Source organism: Pan troglodytes, chromosome 13, assembly GCF_028858775.2.
Source record: "Pan troglodytes isolate AG18354 chromosome 13, NHGRI_mPanTro3-v2.0_pri, whole genome shotgun sequence".
NCBI lineage: Eukaryota > Metazoa > Chordata > Mammalia > Primates > Hominidae > Pan > Pan troglodytes.
Window position 1 is genome coordinate 58,531,847 of NC_072411.2, and position 17,674 is coordinate 58,549,520.

General features: G+C 36.7%; 1 protein-coding gene across 15 annotated transcripts in view; it reads left to right on the plus strand.

Annotated features, from left to right (window-relative positions):
• Positions 1-17,674, plus strand: part of GPD2 (glycerol-3-phosphate dehydrogenase 2) — a 179,597-nt gene that overhangs the window by 79,256 nt on the left and 82,667 nt on the right. The window lies entirely within an intron of this gene.

The window sequence follows — 17,674 nt, forward strand, 5'->3', positions numbered from 1 at the left end:
CTAGTATTAGATATCTAAACTCTTAGCAAGAAGAATTTGTTGTTGTTTTATTTTTTTCAGGATACTTTGATATTTATACTGAATACTATGGGATGTCCCAAAGGCTATCCCTGTGTTTTTTTCTTCTTTCCAGTGTTACATTTCTGAACCAATTCAGCTGTCAGGCTTTCATATATAAATGCAAAAAGTATATGTACAGAGAGGGAAAAGGGGACCAAACTCAAGAAAATGTCCTAGGATCAACAATATTAGAAAAATGTTAAGGGTCTTAGGCAAACACTAAAAGCTAGAAAATTCACAGTTTACAGTGCTTCCTAGCATCTGAACACCACAGGGGGGCCACTTAACTATTTTTTTGGTGCCCTTGATTGAGTCTACATGTTAAAGGACAACCTTAACTGTGAATTTGCTTTCTCTGCATTGGACCCTTAATATTAATCCATTGTAGTTTATTGGGTGATTATAGTAAAGAGGTTTTTGGTCCAGGAGGAGTATGAAGGCATTCTGTAAATAGCATCCTGCCCATCCTGACATGGAAATGTTTGTGGCCTTTCCCTCTTGTTACTAATCCCTCCTGCACAAACCCTCTCACATACTTACTCATTTTCTATACTTTGTGATCTATTAGGCACTAACCAATTTTATTTGTAAGCTTGTCAATATCTGAATCTTTTAAAAATAAGTATTAGTGGGCTGGGCATGTTGGTTCACGCCTGTAATCCTAGCACTTTAAGAGGCCAAGGCAGCCAGATCACTTGACCCCAGTTCGAGACCAACATGGCGAATCCTCATCTCTACTAAAAATACAAGAAATTAGCCAGGTGCGGTGGCATGCACTTGTAGTCCCAGCTACTTGGGGGGCTGAGGTGGCTGCAGTGAGCTGAGATCCCGCCATTACACTCCAGCCTGGGCAACAGCATGAGACCCTATTTCAAAAAAAAAAAAAAAAAAAAAAAAAGAAGAAGAAAAGAAATATTAGCAAATGTCATGTCTGAATTTGTGACATCCTGTTTTACACTGGTTTGGTATTGTTGTGAATTATAGATTCTTATTTGGAATTGTTGTGAATTATAGATTCTTATTGATTCTACATGGAGAAGCCAAGGGAAACCTTTGTTACACAAGGCAGAAGAAAGATTATTCTCTTAGAATCATGAGGAAAAAGAATTCTTTAATCTAGAATTGATCTTTATAGCCTGTTATAGGTTGCAAAATTATGAGCTTAGCAAAAATTCCTGAAAAATTTAAAAAGTATTTAAAATATTTTCAAATTGCTCTTTGGAAATTGCTTGTAAAATCTTAAGTCTTGAGGCAAAGGAGTAAAAATGAGTATATTCTACTCATTTGATATAAATAATTTGTCTTTTGACCTTGTTCTGAAATGGTACAGGCCCAACTATATCATACTTGAGGTGAGGCAAAACAAGCATGTGCAACAGTGTAGTTCTGTGGTTTTACAACTATATTTACATGTGGGGCAGCTCTTGTTTTACATAATATGGTGTGATGATCAAATTGAATATCGACATGGAAATAAGGTGACGAGGAGCATGTAGGTAAAAGAATTAAATGAGTAAATCCATGCTCAACAAAAGGAATGAATGCCTTTTTTCCCTTTGACTGGAAAAATGTTATTACAGTATCATCCTGCTACTAAAGTATTTCAGAGAGGAAAATATTTCAATGTGAACTTTTGTCATTGCAAACCCAAGTCTAAACATGGTAGTTTATAAGATAAGCTTTTCTTAACAAGGAAAATACATACTCTTCATAAATCACCATGATGAGAATATAACAACAGTCACTGAAGTGATTTCAAGTTGCATTCAGGCTTCTTGAAATAATGTTGAATTTACTTTAAAAATAACGTATTGAGGTGAAATTCAATAAAATTCAATTAAAATTAGCCATTTTAAAGTGAACAGAAATAATTTTTATAACTCCCACCAAGGGAGAATTTTGAATCTGATGGGAAAGTGGCATAAGTAATCAAATGAACTTTTAATTTTAATTAATTGAGTTTTTTGAGACAGAGTCTTGCCCTGTCACCCAGGCTGGAATGCAGTAGCATGATCATAGCTTCCCGCAGCCTCTAATCTCCGGGGCTCAAGCAATCCTCCTGCCTCAGTCTCCCAAGTAGCTGGGATTACACTTAGCATGTGCCACTATACCCGGCTAGTTGTTTTTTACTTTTGCTAGAGACAAGGTCTCCCTGTATTGCCTAGGCTAGTCTTGAACTCCTGAGCTCAAGGGATTCTCCCTCCCTGGACTTCCAAAGTGTTGGAATTATAGGCGTGAGCCACTGTGACCAGATAATCAAATGAACATTTAATGCTGCAAGAAGTTTTGCTAACTAAAAATTCTTATTAGTAATACCTTATACACTTACTTCAGCAACCATGAAAAGTGAAATATAATGATGTGAAAATATAGTGGGACAAACTAATAAATGTTGCCATTAATATGGACCAGGCACTGAGAAGATCTGTAAGGTATCTTCAACGCAGAGATGTTAGGGCTGTAAGAGGTTTCCTCTGAAGTACAAAATGTACAAAGATACAAATTTTAATTTCTCATAAACACAGTTCATCCTAATTAAATTCTGATGGCTATTGCATATGATGAAGGCAAAGTTTGTTCTCCCACAGAAGTTCATAGAGGTAATAAATAAGTTCCATGCACTTTTCCCTCCAACATTTTATATATTTTTTTAATTTTTATTTTTTGTAGAGACAGGCTGGTCTTGAATTCCTGGCCTCAAGTGATCCTCCCGCCTTGGCCTCCCAAAGTGTTGGGATTACAGGCATGAGCCACTTCATCTGGCCCTTCATACTTTTTGATGTAGTAATTATAGTTACTGTTCTGTGCATGGCATAAGTATGATCTGTACCATATTTTATTGTTAACCACTGAAAAACAAATTCACATAAATGGAGGAATAACTGTCATATTTTTAAATGCAGACAGAGAGAATCTCAAATTTCTCAGTGAAATCCATATGAAATGAAAGTTGGGATAGTAAATGACATACCAGTTTTTCCTCCAGTTGTATTTCCTTCTTATATTCTGTTAGAGTAATCATATAGTCAACTCACTGGTTTTCTGACTGAGACATGTCCTAGCATTTTCTAACTTGCCTAGAAGAGACCCACAGCTGGCCATTACTGCTGATAAGGGAGTTATCAGGTAGAGAGTATGGTGACCAGGCCAACTTTCTCAAGTCAGAAGAAAGTGTTTAGGGCATGGCATGCCTGGGTGACTTGACAGGCTGTGAGATTATGTGAACCAGCTGTTAGGGGTAGCCAGTTTTCTCAGGAACTTATTTTTTTTTTCCTCTATTTGTTCCCAGAGTGGATCTTTGTGGCTATTCTAGTTAGACTCCAGTCATCCAATCTAGTACACAGAAAATGAGCTATAATTAAAAATCATTAAATATTAAAAACCATTAAATACCTCCATTAAGCCATTATAAAATGAAACTGAAGAACAAAATTACAGCTTTAAATTCTTCCTTTCTGAGAGTCAAGACATTGACAGAGATGTCTGTTGTTTCATACCCGACGATGCTTCTAAGTATTCCTTATGCACATATGAAAATAGCAACTATAAGAAATTACATTGCCTTTTCCTAATGTAAATAAAAGTTGGTTACATCCATATTTCAAAGGGGGAATTAAAGCCCAGATTTCACTAGAATATTCATTTTTATTCCAACCTAAAACTCACAGCATACAAATAGATGAATTCAGCTCGTGAGAGAGCAAAGCCAATTTAATCTCTGGCTCCCCTGAGGTAAATGTAGTTCACGGTCCTGCCCCCACCCCAACCTCAGCTATAATCCCTGGCTCCTGGAGGTAAAAATGCACTGAAGTGAGGAAAATTCTGCAGCAGGATATAATGATCCAAAATGACAGGGACAATAATGACAATGAATTTCATGTCTCCCAGTCACGAGCTGGAGATGCTTGACTAGGCTGACTTATACAATTAAATTGTTACAGGTACAGCAGGAGATGCAGTTAGCTGTATGCTTTGGGGAACGATGCCTCTGGCAAAAGGCATATTGTGGAATCCAGGCTCTTTTGTTAGGAGCAAGCTATTACTCCTCTAGGCATGCGCCTGCAATTGTACACTTTAATAAAAGAAAGCCCGGGTTAAAGACAAGTATTTTAAGGTGTTGATTTTATCTACTTGGAAAGCTAAAAAAATCAATTACCAGTATCACAAAAGTGATTTTTTTGGTCTTTTTGTTGTTTGTTTTTTCATTGAGTTCCTGGAACATAAGTAAAATCTTAAGATGGTGCCTTTAATCCTCATTTACACTATTTGTAAACAGAGTTGTTGAATGAATTGGGTGTTACCTACTTTAAATCAGACAGATATTAATTTCTTCAAAATAATAGAAATAGATTGAACAGATAACTGAACAATGTGGATTTACAAACAGAATATTAATAGCAAGTCCTTTAAGCAAGTTTGGGCTACTTGCTTCTTAATGCAATTCTTGTGAATTGGAGTGGTAATCTCCATAATCTCCAAAGTGAAAGGTGTGAGCCTCATGAGGTGCACACAACCATCCACTAGGGTATAGGAAGAACACATTAGAACTTCTACTTCAATATGTTTTTAAAGTTTAATTCGTTATAAATTTGAAATGATTCAAATGTCTATAATATATAAAAACAGTAGTATGTACATTATGTAATTTATAAATAAATATACATATTGGAGATACATATTGATATTTACTTTTGGAATAGTCAGTTTAATTTTTTTGGGGGGGCCACTAGTAATTTGTCATTATTTTATTTCTTTGATAATTGGCTATTTAAATATTTTCAAGATAGGTGTGTTTAGTGAGAGGACAGATTGCTTTGGAAGAGTAAACATAACCAAATCCCTTTCTTCATCTCCCAATGTTTAATTTCTATGAAATTTAATTGAGGTGGCTGAAAACATAAAAACAAAGAACTATTGAATAAGAGGAGGTATTGGCATGTTGCATTAAAATTGTGTATTTAAAGAAAATTTTCATCTTAACATAATGCATTTATTTTAAAATGTAAAGTCCTATTTGCCAACAATTTCCAGGGCTCCTAACCCTTTTTGTATCCTTATTATTGTACAACCAAGGTTTAAAATTATGTAAATATTGATACACATAAAAGAATACGTGTAGCACATAGTTGTAAAGTTAGTCATTAAGACTGTGGGATCCACAACTGTCCTTAAAACCTAGTGAGATAGGAGAGTTGCCTGGACCCTTCGTGGGACTTGCGACAGGGGTGTGACTCGATTACCTGGCCGGGTGCTCAAACCCCTTGTGGGTGGGGGAGCACCCAGGCAAACAGGTGCCTGGGCCAGGGTGAGTGCCTTTGGGCTCCAGCCCCATGGCAGCATCTAGGGGTTTGTTATGATTAATGCTCTTTTGGCAGTTGCCATCCAAGATGGCTAAGTATTAAGCAGCTCAGTGGAGAGTCAGGGTGACAGCCTTTTACACCTTGCCTTCTTGGTACCCAGGTTCTTGCCCAGCATCTGGGAAGAATCAGGTCATACAGACTTGGAGGATGGTGAATGCAGAGGTTTTATTGAGTGATGGAGGTGGCTCTCAGTGGGATGGGAAGCTGGAAAGGGGATGGAGTGGGAAGATAACCTCCCTGTCTCCAACCGTCCAGCTGCCTCTTCTTTTCTCTCATTCTCTGCTACGCCACTCCACTCCTCTGCCGGTGGAATTTGGGGTTTTTATAGGTACAGGATGGGGGTGTTGTGGGTCAGGGTGGTTTTTGAAAAAACAACATTCGGGTGGGAAAACAGGGATATGAAGTTCTCATTTAGGGCCATGGGCCCAGGCTTGTGGATGGGGCCATTGCTGGGGAACTGCCCTCTGCTACCCAGTATTTCCCTGCCTCCTGTCCATATCACTAGGATATTACCAAGACATTGAAGCCAACTGTGACTATTCACCATTTCATTTCCTTGTCTTCCCTAGAAATAACTGCTATGCTGAATTGTATTATTAGGGTTCCTGGTCTTTCTAATAATCTTATTATATGTACATGTATTTCTAAAGTAATGTATTGTTCAGTTTTATTTATTTATTTTTAAAATTATTTTTATTGTTATTTATTTATTTATTTATTTATTTTGAGATGGAGTCTCACTCTGTCGCTCAAGCAGGGTCCAGTGGCACGATCTTGGCTTATTGCAACCTCCACCTCCCAGGCTCAAGCCATTCTCCCACCTCGGTCTCCTGAGCAGCTGAGATTACAGGCACGTGCCACCATGCCCAGCTAATTTTTTTGTATTTCAGTAGAGATGGGGTTTCACCATGTTGCCCAGGGTGGTTGTGAACACCTGAGCTCTGGCAGTCCGCCTGCCTCAACCTCTCAAAGTGCTGGGATTGCAGGCGTGAGCCACCATGCCCGGCTGTTCAGTTTTATTTTTAAACTTTGTAAAAGTATTATGTGATGGTTACATAAGGTGATATAAATTTTGTAGAGCAGTTGGACATGCCTAGAAAAGTTGGGGGTACCTTGTGATCTAGTAATTTTATTAGTAGGTATATGCCTTAGGGGAACTGTTGCATGTGTCTACCAGGGTATATGTACAAAAAGTTCATAGAAGCACTGGGTATAATTTCAAAAAGGAAAGTAATGCAAATATCCATCAAGAGGAAAATGAATATTTAATATATGGTCTGTTCACATAATGGAGTAAAACACAGCATTGAAAGTGCATGAACTGTAAACTGAACAACACAGATGAATCTTAGAAAAATAATGTTGAAAATGGCATGATAAATTGTTTTGGAATTGTAAGCATTGCAATCATACTAGAAAGCTACTTTCCAAAGTATTGTAGGGTCTTTAAATCAATCAGCAATATGGAAGGAGATGACTTAGGTTTACAAACTTAACTGCACTTTGAGCTCTGCATTACACATCTATAAATTTAGGCTTATGACACCTAATTCACAGGCTGTTTTGATATTTAAATGAACTACTATAATAAATGCAAAATAATTTATAAATACAAAACATTACTCCCGTATTATTTTTTGGGGGTCAATTTCATGGATACTCTATAGTCCACCAAATTTCTACTTTTTGTGAAAATATTCCAAAGTGAAGCATCAGTTCCACAAGCATCCCCTTGTATGTTTAAAATTTGAAGATTCTTCTAGAAAAACTTGCCAAACATTCTTAGGATAAAAGGAAAAAATATTGCACATATGAACATGCCTCAGGTAAGTATAATCTTTGAAGTTTAAGAATTAAAAACCATAACATTTTAATAGAACTTCCTCTAAACATTCCTTCCTCTTAGACATTGATTTAAAACATATTTGCTTTTAATATTTCTCCTTGTTCATATGCAATTTTACACTTCTAAACTAAATGAATAGTTTTAATCTTGATTTCCTACTGTCAGCTTTCCTGTTGTATTTCTCCTCTTGTTTTCTGTGAGTTACATAAATGAAACTGACATCATTGCTCATACAGCAGGCATATTTTTTTTTGCCCCCAAATGCTGCCTTTTTGCTATTCAGTGTATCTGGATACCAACTAATGCTAAATGAAGTTTGACATGTACCCCTAAGAAACAAAACTTATAAATTGTGGCTTCAAAGGAAACCTTGAATAAATAGGACACACTGTGTCCACCCAGGCTAACATCCAGCATATGTTTTAGCTTCCTGATGATGAGATAGAGCAAAATAGCCCCCAGGAAACTTTGCAATTGTTTATTGCTCACTTGCCCAGCATGTATTAAATACCAGGCTTTCATTCTCTTATAATTTGCTTTTTTTAAAATTAAAATCCACCAAAGTAGATTTGATCAGGTATAGCAAGCTGAGATAGTAGTCAACCATATTTGTACTCTGTATATAAAAGCTTAAAGACAGTGCTAAAAATTCTTCAGTAGTAGGATGTATGTAAGTTGTTTGAACAGATAGTTCTAGTGGGTTCATAGTAAGCTATTTACCTCTCCCATTCTGTGGTTCAGTTGACCCATTTTAAAAAGATTCAGGATCAAAGGCAGAAGCTATTGTATCAAAAATCTTTGTCCACTCTTCCCTTGATTTACTCATTCATCCAAAAAATATTTATGGAACCTCTACTATTTGCCAGGCATTGTACATATATGCCATATATTTTGCCAAATACATGGTCCCTACCACCAGCAATGTTTTACATTTGTGTAGCAGAGTGTGGTTTTTTAAACTTTTTTTTTTTTTTTGCAGAAATTATCTTTGAACTAACTTTGTATGTATGCTGGGATAGGATATTATGATCTCTATTTTACAGGAAGGAAGAGGAATCATAGCTAAAAATCTACATTGATAGTTTAGATACATGGGGATGTGAAGATAATTTTATTTTTTAGCTAAAAAGAAGACTTTACAAAATGAAGATTATAGCATCATGGCTTCTTTCAGCGATGATTGATTTTTTTTTTCTTTTTAAAGACTTTACTTTTTTAGAGAAATTTTAGGTTCACAACAAAACTGAGAGAAAGGTACAGAGACTTCCTCTTTCCCCCCTGCTCCCATACATGTTTAGACTCTCCCACTATCAACATCCCTCACTGCAGTGAAGCATTCGTTTCAGTCAGTGAACCTACATGGACACATCATTATCACCCAGAGTCCATAGTCTACATGAAGTTTCACTCTTGGTGTACATTCTGTCAGCTCTGATAAATATATAATGATATGTATCCACCACTGCCATATCATACTGAATAGTTTCGCTGGCCTAAAAATCCTCTGTGCTCTGCCTAGTCATCCTTCCCCCTCCCCTAACCCCTGGCAACCAATGATCTTTTCACTGTCTCCAGAGTTGTGCCTTTCCCAGAATGACATGTAGTTGGAATCCTACAGTATGTCAGCTACCATTGATTTTTAAGTTCGTTATACACTTTTAAAAAGTAGCCAAATAGTTCAACAAAGGCTATCCAATTTTATTATGGAAAACTCAAATATATGCAAAAGTAATGAGAATAATAAAATTAACTTTCAATTTTAACACTTATAAACTCATGACCAAACACTTATAAACTCATGGCCAGTCTATACTCTCATTTCCCCTTTCCCCCACTCCCCACTATAACAAATGTTTTATCCATGGATATTTAGTCTGTATCTTTAAAGTTAAGAACTCTCTTTCAAACACAGCCACACCTAAATTGTTCAACAATAATTTCTTTTATAGATAGATAGATAGATAGATAGATAGATAGATAGATAATTTTATGGAGATGGGGTCTTGCTCTGTTGCCCAGGCTGGTCTTGAACTCCTGGGCTCAAGTGATCCTCCCACCTTGGCCTCCCGAAGTGCTGGGATTCCAGGCATGAGCCACTATACCCAGCCAACAATAATTTCTTAATATCAAATATCTGGTTATGTTCACATGTCCCTTATAATCTCATAACTTTATTAGGCTCCTGATTTTAAAAACCAACTTATAAAAAATAGACAAAATCTTACATATAGGTTGATTCATTCTTTTTATTGTTGTTATTATATTTTAGATTCAGAGGCACATGTACAGGTTTGTTACATGGATATATTATTGCTTAATGGTGACGTTGGGGCTTCTAGTGAAGCCGTCACCCAAATAGTGAACATTATACTCAATAGGTAGTTTTTTAACTCTCATCCTCTTCCCACCCACCCACCTTTTGGAGCCCCCAGTGTGGATTCATTCTTTTTTAACTGATAGGTTTCCAGTCCCTTTTTTTGTTTCCTGATGGTTTTATGTAACAGTTTCCCTTTGATGTAAATTGGTAGACTTGTCTCATTAATCTGTTGCTGCATAAGAAGCAACACCTAAGCTCAGTGGCTTAAAACAATGATTGGTTATTTCTCATAGTTCTGAGGATGGATGGGCTCAGCTGGGTGGTTGTCACTTGGGGTCCTTCTATATAGTTATAGTGAGATGGCAGCTGGGGCTGAAGTCTTCTAAAGGCTTCTTTACTTTCCTGTTTGGTGCCTGGACTTGGAAGGCTGGGGTGGCCACGACTTGGTCTGGCACCTCTTTCACCATGGCTTCTCTGTATGGCTAGCTTGGACTTTTTCACAGGGTACAGACTTCTTATGTGGTGGCTGGCTTACCCCATGAGCCCACCAGGAGACCAAAGCAGAAACAGAGGGCTTCTTTTGACCTAGTCTTAGAAGTCACACAGTGTCACTTTCACCACATTCTGTTAATTAAAGTAAATCACAAAAGCAGAGGGGATTACAAAAGTAAGAAGAGCAGAAGGCGTAGTTTACTGAGGAGAGGTGGGACATCTTTGGTGACTAGCAACAAAAAGGCTAGATCAAATTGTTTTGTCAAAAATACTTTATGGGTGATGTAAATTTCCATCACAAGTCTGTTTACCTCTTTTTAATTTTTTTAAATTAGTAATTATAATTATTGCCTAGATAATTACAGCATTTCATTAGAGGTTAAGGGGTTATAAAATGTTACTTTTATAATTCTGTTTTTCCTTCTTTATGGGTTAGTTGGATTACTTATAATTTCCCTGTATCAACTATCTGCCTACCTTAAGGTATATTGTATATAGGAAAGTCTGGGTAAATGCTCGATTCTTTCATTTATTTGTCCTCAAAAATAATGAGTTAGCTTTTTTAGTATCCTCCAAATGTAATGAGATCTTTTTCTGAGGGGAAGCTTGTCAACATAAACTCATGAATTTGAAGTATTTGATAGATACATGTCAATCCATCAGAATTATTGATGTTCATATTGCCCATCTCTGGCCCTGGGGCACTTCCTGCAGTTGGCCCCTGAGCCCTTTTGATACCCTGTCAGTGGTCTATGATGATTTCTGTGCTGTTTGCTATGACAAGATACTCCGGTTTCATCTTGAAACTTTCCTTCCCTAGTTTTGGAAGCAGCCATTTCTTCAGTAACACTTGACTCCCTCGTGTGGAAAATGGTAACTAGGGACCATAATCTATTTGCTATGAAGGTTCATTGCTACTGGTTGGTCATTATTTCTAGGCCTTTCAATAGAAAAAATTAGGAAAAAAATTATGTGAAGAAGAAAAACATGTTGAGTTTTTAGATACAGTTCCACTTCAAATTTAGTATTACATGGTTTTTATTTAACGTTATCAATCAGACTTCCAACACAGTTTAATTTTATTTTTCAGTTTTGTTGTTGAATGGGGACATACGGACAAATTACTGTCTTTTAAAGTGACTTGACATATTTATTTCCTATAAGTGTGGTTATGTCACCACTTAATACAACAGATAATTGCATTTTGCTTTAGATGATTAGGAATTTATGTTTTTAAACTGTGCTTCTGTTTTATAAATTATGTAAATAAAGTGTTTTAAAGTAAAAAATGTAAACAAAGACAATTCAAACAAGGCTAGCTTCTTTCCTTGTTCTGCCCTATTCCCTCCTTCTTTAAAATCAACTTAAAAATTTTTTTTAGGATTTTGGTATGTTCTTTTAATGTATGTATGCATATGTTTTTATTATATGTACACTTGTTTTTGCTCTGCCTACCATTTTGTAGGTGGTAGTAGTGCCATGCTTTTTTCACCTAATAGAGTAGATACTGCTTTCCATAAGTATAAGAGGCCACAAAATTTTAAAAGGTGAATTTAAAAGCAGGGACCAACTTTTATGGAATTACATTTCATAGCCATGTTAACTGCTTAGATCAAAATATACCTGCTCATACAGCCTTAGCCATCAATAAACCACACTTTCAAATTATTTTTCTTTTTATAAGTGAAAATAAAATCTTATTTCCTTTCTTTGGATACCACAAAACAATGACACATCCACTAGTCTGATCTGTGTAGAGAGCTTAAAATTAATCAGAGAGTCTCAAATGCTGTTATTATCATTATGTAAAATATGCTGTGATTTGTTCAAATTTGCTAAAATCTGGTTCATAACATTTGCTTGCATTGAATGCTAATATGCTTAGTCAGACTAAGTGCTTCTGTCAATTATAGTCTTTTAAATAGATGAGTCTGTCTTATACTAATATGTGAAATTATACTTCTTGGTAAAATTTGTGTTGATATGCTTTATATTAATGGTGCATTTTTTAAAATTTAGAGATAAAGCTAATTAATTGTAGTTTAAGTTTAAGATATAAAAATTTGAGGGACTTTCTGCTTTTGTTTCAAAGACATTCGGAGAACACATGCCCAAGAAATGTAAGCCATGCTTAAAAATACTGCATTTTGAAGCTTGCAGTAACTATCTAATGAATTCGTCTCAGAGTGATTCTCCTTCAGAAACAAAATTTTATAGGTCACATTTGGAAACAAGGAGAGGAGGAAATAACTGACATTGCAATATGGGGAAATAAATGGGAAATAAAAGGCCATAATGATTGGTCTTCAGGAAGCTGTAAGGATTGTTCTTCAGGAACTAATTTTTCTTGCTACTTTATTGTGTGGACAATATAATGCCTCACGTATCTGTTGGCATAGTCCCTAGTTTCTCTCTGCTGTACCCATTCTTCACATATTTTCTAGCATTCTTTCAAGAGGATCAGGAGTCTTTGCCCAGATACCTGTTTGGGAAAAGGAAGAAAGAGAGTAAAAAATTAATAATTAAATCAATTTTTGAGTTATTCTGCAGACGACACACAGCAGCTTTCTTAGTGTAATGGAAAGCCAGCCTGGTATTAAGCATCTAACCTCACAAAGAATGGCAGTAATAAAAATATCTCTTCAATTAAAAAGCCCCACACTTTAGTTTCAACTACCAAGCCTTGGAAATGTAATAAAAAAAACTGTGAAAAAAAGTCTTCGGTACATAGTTTTTATAAATATAACTAACACCTTGGTGTAGATTATATTCTCTGGAGCCAAATAGATTACTATTTTAGAATGTGAAGTTTCAAAGTAGTTTCATTATTACTATTAATACTTACTCATATCACACTTACATTAGTAAAACCCTCTGTAGATCATTATATCCACTCAAGCATGAACCACACAACACCTATTTTTTTTTAACTCATCTTTGCACATTAAAAAACATATAGGCACACGCAACTAACCTCCCACACAAGTTAAATAACTATTGCTCCTTTTCTGTTCAAAACCAAATATATACTCTTGCATTCACTGGAAAGTGTTACTAGTATATGATTTGCTATCTATTCAGAAGAATAGATATTTGAGAATAAAATAAAAAAGTATATAATAATGAAAGCAACTACCAAATTAAAAGCAATATCAAATAATTTGTACTTAATATTTTTATGTCAAAGATGATTAACATGTAACTGATTTACCTGGGATAGACCAGGTAAATCAGTACGCCAGAAACTTCATATTTCCCAGGAATTTTAAATTTTCTTAGTTTTTAACCCGAGAAATCCTACAAAGAATGGATTTGGTGATTTGTGTTTTATTTTCCTTAAGAAGGTTGAAGTCTGAAAGGTAACTGAGAAGCGGCTCACAGGCAGTTCTCTCTTTTAATAATTCCCCGTGTGCAAAGCATTGTACTTCAATAGTTACCTCAGAACCATTTTAGTGAAAAAGAAGGTAAAAATACATTATCATTAAAAAACTAATCTGAATATAGTCAGGATTTACAAATTGGATAAACTGACTACTCTCATTCTAATAAAAGAATAAAATGAACCCAATTTATTATTTTCAATAGTTGCCTCTTCCAACAGCATTTAAATTAATAGATAATAGTCCACGCTAATTGTAAGAAACATGTCTATTGTATAAAACTGGATTGAAACATGTCTATATAAAGCCAGATTGATATGTGTATTTTTGCCTTTTTCCTCTGTCTTGTATATTTCTTTTTCTCATCACAGATTTTGGTAAAATTGGTATTTTCATTATCCTTAAGTATGAGCAAAGAGAAACATATTTCTCCACTCAATTATGTTCATTTTTTTTTCTTTTTTTTCTTTTATTTATTTATTTATTTATTTTTATTATTATTATACTTTAAGTTTTAGGGTACATGTGCACAATGTGCAGGTTAGTTACATATGTATGCATGTGCCATGCTGGTGTGCTGCACCCACTAACTCGTCATCTAGCATTAGGTATATCTCTCAATGCTATCCCTCCCCCGTCCCCCCACCCCACAACAGTCCCCAGAGTGTGATGTTCCCCTTCCTGTGTCCATGTGTTCTCATTGTTCAATTCCCACCTATGAGTGAGAATATGCAGTGTTTGGTTTTTTGTTCTTGCGATAGTTTACTGAGAATGATGATTTCCAATTTCATCCATGTCCCTACAAAGGACGTGAACTCATCATTTTTTATGGCTGCATAATACTCCATGGTGTATATGTGCCACATTTTCTTAATCCAGTCTATCATTGTTGGACATTTGGGTTGGTTCCAAGTCTTTGCTATTGTGAATAATGCCGCAATAAACATATGTGTGCATATGTCTTTATAGCAGCATGATTTATAGTCCTTTGGGTATATACCCAGTAATGGGATGGCTGGGTCAAATGGTATTTCTAGTTCTAGATCCCTGAGGAATTGCCACACTGACTTCCACAATGGTTGAACTAGTTTACAGTGCCACCAACAGTGTAAAAGTGTTCCTATTTCTCCACATCCTCTCCAGCACCTGTTGTTTCCTGACTTTTTAATGATTGCCATTCTAACTGGTGTGAGATGGTATCTCATTGTGGTTTTGATTTGCATTTCTCTGATGGCCAGTGATGGTGAGCATTTTTTCATGTGTTTTTTGGCTGCATAAATGTCTTCTTTTGAGAAGTGTCTGTTCATGTCCTTCGCCCACTTTTTGATGGGGTTGTTTGTTTTTTTCTTGTAAATTTGTTTGAGTTCATTGTAGATTCTGGATATTAGCCCTTTGTCAGATGAGTAGGTTGCGAAAATTTTATACCATTTTGTAGGTTGCCTGTTCACTCTGATGGTAGTTTCTTTTGCTGTGCAGAAGCTCTTTAGTTTAATTAGATCCCATTTGTCAATTTTGGCTTTTGTTGCCATTGCTTTTGGTGTTTTAGACATGAAGTCCTTGCCCATGCCTATGTCCTGAATGGTAATGCCTAGGTTTTCTTCTAGGGTTTTTATGGTTTTAGGTCTAATGTTTAAGTCTTTAATCCATCTTGAATTGATTTTTGTATAAGCTGTAAGGAAGGGATCCAGTTTCAGCTTTCTACATATGGCTATCCAGTTTTCCCAGCACCATTTATTAAATAGGGAATCCTTTCCCCATTTCTCGTTTTTCTCAGGTTTGTCAAAGATCAGATAGTTGTAGATATGCGGCGTTATTTCTGAGGGCTCTGTTCTGTTCCATTGATCTATACCTCTGTTTTGGTACCAGTACCATGCTGTTTTGGTTACTGTAGCCTTGTAGTATAGTTTGAAGTCAAGTAGCGTGATGCCTCCAGCTTTGTTCTTTTGGCTTAGGATTGACTTGGCGATGTAGGCTCTTTTTTGGTTCCATATGAACTTTAAAGTACTATTTTCCAATTCTGTGAAGAAAGTGATTGGTAGCTTGATGGGGATGGCATTGAATCTGTAAATTACCTTGGGCAGTATGGCCATTTTCACGATATTGATTCTTCCTACCCATGAGCATGGAATGTTCTTCCATTTGTTTGTATCCTCTTTTATTTCCTTGAGCAGTGGTTTGTAGTTCTCCTTGAAGAGGTCCTTCACATCCCTTGTAAGTTGGATTCCTAGGTATTTTATTCTCTTTGAAGCAATTGTGAATGGGAGTTCACTCATGATTTGGCTCTCTGTTTGTCTGTTGTTGGTGTATAAGAATGCTTGTGATTTTTGTACATTGATTTTGTATCCTGAGACTTTGCTGAAGTTGCTTATCAGCTTAAGGAGATTTTGGGCTGAGACAATGGGGTTTTCAAGATATACGATCATGTCGTCTGCAAACAGGGACAATTTGGCTTCCTGTTTTCCTAACTGAATACCCTTTATTTCTTTCTCCTGCCTAATTGCCCTGGCCAGAACTTCCAACACTATGTTGAATAGGAGTGGTGAGAGAGGGCATCCCTGTCTTGTGCCAGTTTTCAAAGGGAATGCTTCCAGTTTTTGCCCATTCAGTATGATATTGGCTGTGGGTTTGTCATAGATAGCTCTTATTATTTTGAGATACGTCCCATCAATACCTAATTTATTGAGAGTTTTTAGCATGAAGCGTTGTTGAATTTTGTCAAAGGCCTTTTCTGCATCTATTGAGATAATCATGTGGTTTTTGTCTTTGGTTCTGTTTATATGCTGGATTACATTTATTGATTTGCGTATATTGAACCAGCCTTGCATCCCAGGGATGAAGCCCACTTGATCATGGTGGGTAAGCTTTTCGATGTGCTGCTGGATTCGGTTTTTTAAAGTAGCAAACAACGCTGTTTGTTTATTTTTTATGTTTTTAGAGACAGTGCCTCACTTTGTTTCCTGGGCTGGACTTGAACTCCTAGGCTCAAGTGATTCTCCCACCTCAGTCTCCCAAGTAGCTGGGACTGTGGGCATGCACCATGGTGCTTTGCTTAAGACTCTATTTTTAAAAAACGAAGCATAAACATTATTAACACAAGCATAATGAAATACATATACAATTTAGAGTAATATTTAAAGTGATGTAAATACCTAGATGCAATTAAACACTTCACTCACTGAAGTTTAATTATTTCAATGTGCTACATTTGCTGTTTAATGTTACCTTGGTCTTCTCTTCTCGCCATCCCATCCCAAATATGAATAGTATTAATTCACCCCTGCCCCCTTTGAATATATATATATTTAAAATCCACAGATTGGGGTCAGTGTTGGGAAGGGGGATTTCTGCTGAAACTCCACATGTGCTCCTTACTGCTGGTTGATGCTTTTGATGTTCTCACCCCCTGAGGTCAGGAGAACACAGACAGGAGAGTAAGTGGCAACTGTAGCAACCCCAGGCTTTGTGGCACTTCTCTCCAGAAGATGCAAGGGTGTTTTCTGCACATCAGCACTGGCCCTGACCGTAGAGAATTTCTTTTCATTTACTTTAAAATGGTTCTGACAAAAACCGGGGTCTCTCATTTGCAAAATCAGCTGTCTGTAGCAAAGCCGGACCTTATCTTAAGAGCCAGGCTGAGGCCACAGATGTCGGTCATGTGGCACCTGCATGTGGAGGCCACGAGTGGCCCATTAACCAGATCTGGGCTGAGGCCACTGAGTCTGCACCATGGAGCTCACTCGTGGAGGCCAGCTGCAATGTTCCCACCTGGCCAGGAAGGACACTGCCCTTCTCAGTCCCAGAATGGTTATCTGAGGGCCCTGCACAACACAATGGGGCCTTCAGCCTAGGCATGGACCACTGTGGTGCTTTCCCTCTCTCCATAGGACAAATGGAGGGCCACAGGTTCCAGCAATGCCTGGAGCCCACTTGGTCCTTTAATATCCCATCTTGTCACTTCTCAGGCCCCTGCCTACTCCACCAAAAGGGCTGGGGAGGCAGTCCAAAGATGGGGGTTATAGATTTATGTTAATAAATATATAATATATATGAATATGTAATTTTATTTTTATTTTTACTTTTTTAAGTGACAAAGTCTCATTCAGTTGCTAGGCTGGAGTACAGTGGAGTGATCACAGCTCACTGCAGTCTTGACCTCTTGAGTTTAAGCAAATCTCCTCAGCCTCCGACTAGCTAAGACTACCGTTGTGCACCAACACAT